Source organism: Sturnira hondurensis, unplaced genomic scaffold (assembly GCF_014824575.4).
Source record: "Sturnira hondurensis isolate 20B ecotype Veracruz unplaced genomic scaffold, ASM1482457v3 Scaffold0000780, whole genome shotgun sequence".
Classification (NCBI taxonomy): Eukaryota; Metazoa; Chordata; class Mammalia; order Chiroptera; family Phyllostomidae; genus Sturnira; species Sturnira hondurensis.
The window spans coordinates 4,509,733-4,518,353 of NW_028073411.1; positions in this window are offsets into that span (position 1 = coordinate 4,509,733).

Genomic DNA, 8,621 nt, shown 5'->3' on the forward strand with positions numbered 1-8,621 from the left:
GTCTATCCAAGTTCAAGACTTACATGGCTGCAGGAAACACCCATGTATAGTTGTAGATGAAATCTAGTATTTAAAGAATCGATGGTGCTTGTACACATTTAAATTCATACAGTTGCTACTATGGTATATTAACTTACGAATATTGCTCTTCTGCAAGCACATTTCTTGCAGTGATGTCATTCGCCTGCACCTGTAGCCCCTGGGCTTTGGTGTAATGATCCCCCTTTTTGAGTTGCCCAGCACGAATTATTGGTGTGTCTGTATCTTCAGGACAGGGAACGTTCTAGTGATACTTTTGAAAATTTTATCTCAAGACCTAACTACCTAGGGTCATTAACGTTAATGTTTCTATTTAACAATTTTAACAAATAGGTAGAGATCTGTAATCTCGAAAAGGCTTCTTTACAAGGCTTGCTATTGAATTAATAAAATCATACCGCTGTAAATAGTTACTGAATCCGTATTTTCTTATTCTCTCTTACATAATTCTGACGCTGTGAGGTGAGCTCTATAAGCAGCCCAAACCAATAAGGATTTGCAGCCTCTGCCATAAAAGTCCAACAAAAGTTGTCCAAATAAGGTAAATTGAAAGGGCACACCTTAGTGGGAGACACTTGAAAGGTTTCAAAAGTAAGGCAATTCTCTCACTTTTCTGAGGGATAATTTGAGGCCAAAAATAGTCTCACCCAGATTTAGACATGTGTATGTAGTGTATGTTGAATGTTTACTCACAAGGTCATGAATAGGAGCAGTAAGGGATGAATGTTTCATTTTGTTGTGTAATAATATTTTTAGTTTGTACAGGAAAATCCTTGAGCGGACAAAGCAAAGGGACACAGAGTATCCTCGAAGGAAGTTCATGGTGGGGCTGAAAATGGGCCCCTTGAGGTCTGGGTGCTGAGAGCGGCCAGTTACACTCGCCCGGGACGATTCTGAATGCCCCAAGACAGGCTCCAGTTCAGGGACTGCCCCACCAGACGATGTGGACAAACCAGTGAGCTTCCTATAGGTACCAGGGCATCTCGCTCCTTGATTTCATTAACAGGGTAAAAGCCCTCCGAGCCCAAGTCTCCCACAGGGAAAGTGGGGGCCTGACTGACCGACTTCTTCATCTTCTGTCAGAGCACCCAGTTTTCCTGTGGGACGCCCATGAGATTTTAGCCCACATTGTTGGAGAGATACAAAGAACCCTAGGGACCAGCTTGGGCTTGGGCAGGTGACTTGGGGGAAAAGCTGTAACGATTGGATTTCGTCATCTCAGTGGCATCTGTATACTGACTTACCACGTGTCTCTGGGGTTCAGCTCTTCAGTTTGCTCTGCACTAGGTCGTCCATGTAATGTCGGCAGGCCCAGGTTCACCTGCGCTGGGATGACTCAGCTCTGCGCCTTGTGTCTCTCATCCTCCTGGCAATGGACTGAATTTTTGTGTCCCCTCAAATTCATATGTTGAAATCCCTAGCCCCAAAGGTGATAGTGAAATAAGCAGAACCTTTGAGAGGTGATTAGCTTTTGAGGGTGAAGCCCTCAGGAATAGGATTAGCGCCCTTTTAAGAGGCTCCAGAAAGCTCCCTGCGCCTTTTTTTGCTCTGTCAGGATACAAGGAGAAGTCTGTGACCCAGAGAGAGCCCTTGCCCGACTTTGTTGGCACCCTAATCTTGAACTTACAGCTTCCAGAACTGTGAGCGATAAATTCCTGTTGTGTCTGAGCTACCCAGTCTCTGTGATTTTGTTATAGCAGCCCTAAAGAACTAAGACGTTCCTGGGACCAGGGATCTGGCCTGGGCGCGTCGTTCTCATGGAGGTGACAGAAACACAGGAGAGCTCAGGGAAACAAACCTCTGGTGGCCTTGGCTTGGAGCTGCCACTGTCACTCCTACCTCATTCTTTTGGCTTGAGCAAGTCACATGGCCAAGCACTGCAAAGCTACGTGGCAAAGGGATGGGTCAGAGGGTCAGAAAGGGCTGAAGAATTGGGGCCAGTGACACCATCCGTCACAGAAGCACTTGGCCTGGAATAACCAAGGGACTGGCAGCAGTGTTTCCAAAAACTTAAGGAGCCCCTGCCTTAGCAAGAAGTCGATACGAAGAACCCAGAACTAGGAGACAGCAATGTGTGATGGTATCCTGTGAGCACCTAGATCCAGCCAGGCCTTCTGCTTTCAGATACGAGAATCACGAATCTCCTTAAGTCAGTTTCAGACGGGTTCATTTCTATGAGTCACAACTAAGAATGGCAACTAATGCTCTAAGGTCGCAGCCATAGTATTGGATGGACGGATGTCTCTAAATAGGGCATGAAACTCTTTCCCAAGCAGGACCAGCTAACCTTTCTGTGATTCTTGCCAATCATCTTGCTCTCCTCCCCTTCATCTCTTTTCCTCCTCAGTGGCCTCTCCTGCTGAGGCCCTTTAAATTAGACTAAGGAAAGAGAAATTAACAAGAGAGAAAAACAAGGTAATTAGCTGTGCATGAAGCACACGGGAAGCACCTAAAAATGAGTAACTCAAAGGCGTGATTAGAATGTGGCCTTAGACAGCATCTTAATGAAAAATAAAATAAAATAAATTTTTAGAGATAGGATCAGACAAAGGAGAAGGGCTCTAAGGGTGGCAAATGGTGGAAAGGCAGATGCGTGGGGAAACTAATGGCAGGTACGGATTAGTTTTAGCAAACTGTTGAGTGGGTGCCTCTGTTGCCCTCTCCGGTCTGATGAGGGTCTAGAATTGTCACCATGGATTGACTTCTGTCCTACAGGTAGGGAAGGGAGGGGGCAGACCTCTTTACAAGTCACGCCCTGCTTTGGGGCAAATGGGGAGGGCAGGAATCTTTTCTTATGGCTGCTGCTCCTTAATCGCCTTCAGCCTGAAATAACCCTTAAGTCCAAGTGGCACATTTGGGGGTGGCACATTCTGCTGCCCCTCCACCATCTCTTCATTCAGAGTCCAAAGCTTTTTCTACAGCATTCCTCTATAGATTGCACCAAGTTCTATGTCAGCGACCACTGGACCTCTCTGAGCCACAGACTTTGAAATTTAAGGGTAATATTTCCCCTTAAGACATATTAGGGCAGATGCTGTCCAGTAAGCAAGCAGCACTTTAGCGGGAGGTGCAGAGAATGATGCATTTCCAAGCACTCGCTGATCCCATGGAGAGCTTGTGTAGCTAGAGATTACATTGCTTAGAAACTCTGCCAGGGCAGTGATGACCTTGATTTAAACAGTACCTTGGTTCAAATGTAGTTCCTGATTACCTTTAAGTCCTGCCATTCAATACAAACACTTGAAGGGTAGAACAGCTTTCTGGATTGTTCCCAAAGCCACGCTGACATCAAAGGCAGTTTTATTCACCTGGGGTCAGGCCTAAGTGTCACTGAATCCAGCTTAACCAGTTCCAGCACCAGGGTCTGCCCAGAGATGTTTATAGAACTTTCTGACTTGGGAAAGGGGTGGCTACCTGATTTTTCTACTGCTTCCTCAGGCTTCAGTGGTTGCCAAAGCCTTAATTGTCAGGCAGGAGCATTGTAACCAGAGCTGAGGCGCGGCCGGCCAGGTCCCTGGAGTCAGAGGAAAAATAAACACATCCCTTTGTTTACAGAGTACCTTGGCTGCATTTTGGGGGGCATCACATGCTTTCAATTTCCATGTCTAAAAAAACCCATCAGGCGACACGCAGAGGCACAGTCACTGGCTGCCAAGTTAGCATACCATGGTCAGGCCCCGGGCGTTGGGATTCTGAACAAAAAACCTTTTGAAATGTCACTGAGTTTCTCAGGGAGTCAGGTTTGGATAAGTCTCTTACTATTATTATTACCTGTTGACCCTCGGGCACCTTTTCCGCTCAACCCCACATCAGCCTGTGTCACACACAGAGCACTTTAAAATAGCCCTTTTGATTCCAAATCTGTCACCACGTTCCAGGAAATACGGCATGAAATTGAGAAATTGGGAGGTGCACAGACCCCCTTCACAGGTGTGTGCCTCACTCCATCATCTAAAACCAAAAACCCAAATGCACCGTTAATGCATGCAGACCGCTCATTGCATGGAAACAGAGTCTATGACTAACAAGATTTGTGCTGCACTCTTCCCAAAATATACCTTATTGTGTCCTTGTTACAAATCTCTGAACTTACGATTAGCTCATGTATTTTACATGTGCAGGTGGCCTGGGAGACCGAAAGATCTGACTGAGGACACGGAGCTGATAAGGGCAGAACCAAGACTTAAATGCAGGTCTGTTCCCACCTCAAACTCTTCGTCAGAACAGAGCGGTGGCACACCTTCCATTTATTGAAGATAGCAATATTAGAGCATACGTAACTTCATAGTATTTGGAAGTGACAACAGTTAGCTCTATTGCATTAGTGGGTGGTAGAATGAAAACCTTAAAGATTTAAGCATTTCTTTTTCTCACGGAACTCTTTCCATGGATTCCGAAGCCGGCTAAAACGTACTGAACAGAAGGATGCTGATTAACAATGCAGTTTGCTTAAATAAGTGCATTTTTGTTATGCACTAAAACTTTCCGATCCATGGGCCACGAGGGTGAATGCGTCATGCCCTCCACAGTCCAGGAGAAATCCAGACATCGGAAATATGCTTCTGTGATAAACATGAGAAGTGTTGAGAGCTCAAGTCAGGGGCAGTCAAGCCTTTAGTTTGCAAAGCACTTACTGCTCTTCCCTTGCATGCAAGGGACTTGGGATCGAAGAGGCCAGGGTAGAAATGTGCCGGTGTGGGACCCGTAGTCAAAGACGGTGAAGGACAGTATTCCTTAGAAAAGCTTTGATTTTAGATCTATCACCATTGTCAGGTCTCCCCTCTCCCTTTGAGCAGCATTTAAAGAGTAAATCCAAGAGTTGAAACTGTATCTTATTGATTTTTGTATTCCTACCACCTTTTGGAGAGTCAGGCACCCAGTGAGGAAGTACCTCATAAATGTCTAGAATTCAAGGAGTGATTTATATCCTGCCATGCCAACTGTTCCCCACTCAGGAGCGGGGATTTTATAAAGGAAATGAAACATAGCCAAAGCAAAACCCATGTGTCTGCCGTGACTGAGGAGGGAGAGGTTGGTTCACGATGACATAGAACAGAAACAATAGCCCAGCAGTGAGCAAGGCGATGACCTCCACAGTCAAAATAATTACTACAAATAAAGGTCGAAAAGGTCCCACCCACGAAGGAGGAGAACTCTCAGACCTCGCTTCAGAGAATATTTACAGGTGGGTGTCCCTGTGATCTCAGTCCTCTGCTAGGGACATGGCTCAGAAGGCGGCGGGGGCCACAGTGGTGGCTCAGGCAGAGGCTGGCTGACCTTGGCCCCGTCAGACAGACCAATGTAGGTGGAGGCGTGTAAGGTTTCTACTTTGAGTGGTGGTAGGGACCGACATGTGTTGTTCCCCAAAATTCATGTTGAAGGCCACATCCCCAATGTGACCGTGTTTAGACAAAGGGTTTTTAAAAAGATAATTAAGGTTAAATGAGGTCAGATGGGTGGGTCCTAATCCCATGGGGCTGGTGTCCGTATGAACAGAGACACCAGGGATGTGAGCGTGTGGAGCAAAGGCCAGGTGAGGACACAACGAGAAGGAGGATTTCTGGCCCCAGGGGCCAGATCAAACCAACACTGCTGGCATTTTGACCTTGGACTTGCGGCCTCCAGACTGTGAGCAACCAAATTTCTGCTGTATAAGCCTCTCGGTCTGTGGTATTTTGTTATGGCAGCCCTAGCAAACCAATGAAGGTGGCAAAGCAAATATTCATATAAATGTGCTTCCATATAAAGGCTTATTCTTCTAATTAAATAATCGAAACATGGAAAATAGCAGACAAGGTAAAAAACGTTCACTTACTTGCCACTCAGATTTTAACAAATGTGGGCATCTTGTCGTATTTGCTGCAGAATTTCCTCAATTCTTGTACAGTTTGGTGTAGCTGTCTTGCAAGTCTTGGGTTGGACTCCTTCCTGGGAATCTGATGTTTTGCTGCTGCTATAAATGGCATCTTTTTAAACTTTCTAACTAATGTTGTTGGTACAAAAACCTTACAAAACTCACCTACTAATTCTAATAGTTATTGGTAGATGCTTTTGAGTTTTCTACATGGGAATTGTCATCTGTAAATAATGACAGTGTTCTCTCTTGGTTCCTGACTCTCATGCCTTGACCTCCTTCCTGCTTTACTGCTCTGGCTAGGCTCTCCAGGGCAGTACTGAGTGAGACTGATGAAACCAGCCATCCTTGGTGGGCAGCTGCTCTCAGAGGGGGCGTGTGGAAGGCAGAAGGGCTCCCAAAGATGCCCATGTCCGAATTGCTAGAATTTATGGATATGTTACATGGCAGAGGGGAATTAAAGTTGCAGATGGAATTCAAATTGCAGACCAGCAAGGCCTTCATACAGGAAGGTTATCCTACATCTCCTGGGTGGGCCTAGACCCTGGGTGGACCTAGTCCCTGGTGTCCCTAAAAGCAGAAGAGGAAAAAGGTGAAGGGATTCAGAAGCACAGATTGGTAGTTACAGAACAGTCACAGGACGTAAAGTACAGCACAGGGAATACAGTCAGTAATATTGTTAATAACGATGGATGGTGTCAGGTGGGTACTAGACTTACCGGGTTGGTCACTTCCTAAGTCATAAATGTCTAATCACTGGATTGTGTACCTGAAACTAATATTGCAGGTCAACTGTAATTGAAAAATAAAAAAAAAAACTTTTTAAAAAAGTGAAAACAAGAGGTAGGAGTTGGTATCAGAGTGATCTGCTGAGAAAAAGATTCAACCGAACCCGCTCTAGCTGGCTCTGAAGATGGAGGGAGAGGGCCACAAGTCAAGGGACAAAGAGCGAGGCCTCTGGAACCTGGAAAGGGCAAGGAAACTCCTCCCCTGAGACTCCAGGAAGGAACGCAGCCCCACTGACACCCCGGGTTTGACCAGGGCGTGTGTCAGACTGCTGACCTGCGGAACTGCTCGTTAATCTGGCCTGTTCAAGCCACTCAAGTCTGCGGTAATTTATTACAGCAGCAATAAAAAACTGCTGCAGAAAGCTTTGGACTTTCCAACACTATGATGTGTTTTATGGGGGACTGGGGACCCTATTTGCTCTTGCGTTGCTTCTTTATTTCTGGAACAGCCTCTGAGCTGTCATTTTATCTGTACCCTTCCCTGACCATTGCTTGTCCATCTCATTTCTGAACTTTTCCAATTTCGATGCTGTGTTGTTCTCCGGTTCCTATCATTTCTAAAATTCCTCCAGGGTTTAAAAGCTATTCTTTTCTTCTGCTTTGTAAATGCTTCTGGGATATCTTCATTTTCCGTGGGTGTGTTAGATTGGTCATCTTAATTTTTCAGAGCATGTTGTTGGATGTGATCATGTTTACGTGATGTGGGTTTTTCTATTATTTCTCCTCCTATATTTTTCAAAGATTCTTGTGTGGAGGTGGGTAAGGGGAGCAGGACAGTTTCCCATTTTGTGGCCCTTGGGTTCTCTCTCCCATAGTTGCTAAATGGTATTCAATAACAGTGTTCTGTGTGCCTCTTTGGTACTTCCGACTTCTGTCTCACTGTTCTACTCAGTGTCTGAACCTTCCCTCCTTTACCCCAACATCCTTCCCTTGTCAATGTGTGTTCTGTACCCAGCAGTGTCACGCGGCACAGGGCTTTGTGCTCTCACTGGCTACTTCCAGGAATCCAGGTTGCCCTAGCACCCTACCTTTCGGCAGGCTCCTTTCACTAGCTGGTAATTCATTCCTGGACAGCCCTCTCCCAGCTCTGCTTTTTGGACCCGCTGGCAGAGGCTGGCACCACTACTGAGGACTCCTCCTTCGGGGCTGAGCACAATTGGCAACGTCTGGGTTCTTTGGCTCTTAGGAACATCACATCTCCCTTTCTCTCTGCTTGCTTCTCTAAGCTGTTGTTCTCATGTGATCTTGTTGCTATTGATGGTTTTAGTTCCCACTGCTCAGATTCTGGGATTCACAGGGATAGTCTATCGTCTAATTTTAGTGATGATGGGGTCACTGTTTCTTTTTTCCCTTTTGCTATAGGACAGCTCCGAGGGACTTGGGAGGTTAAAAAACTACCCACTGTGGCCACCATCCTACCTCCTATAATTAACTTTTTATTTTAAAATAATTTGCATTTTTTTCTATTTACATTATAATGCCCAAGATAGGACAGATTTAGTAACGAAAAGATCCACACTTTTCATGATTAAAGACGTCTATTTCTTGTTCATGTCATGGTCTAATGAAGTCAGCGGTGACGCCCAGGCCCCAGATGCTTCCGTTTTGCAAACTGTTTGTTGACAGCAGGAAGTAGGAAGACAGGAGAGTGTTCAATCAGGACCACGGATTGTGATGGCAGTGACTTTTACTGCCAGGACTGAAGTCACAAATATCGCTCTTTCCCACGTCTCACTGGCCAGAGCTCAGTCACAAGCCCCAGAGGAACTGTAACGCAGGCTTGAAAACACGGGGCAACCTGAGAATCTCTGCCACCGCCTTGTGCAGGCGCCCAGGCCGCTCTGGCAAAGAAGGGAGACTAACCCGTGCGATGCCGCCTGTCTCTCCATGTGCTGCGAAAAGACTCAGGATGTAATCTGACCAAAGAACATGTCACCATC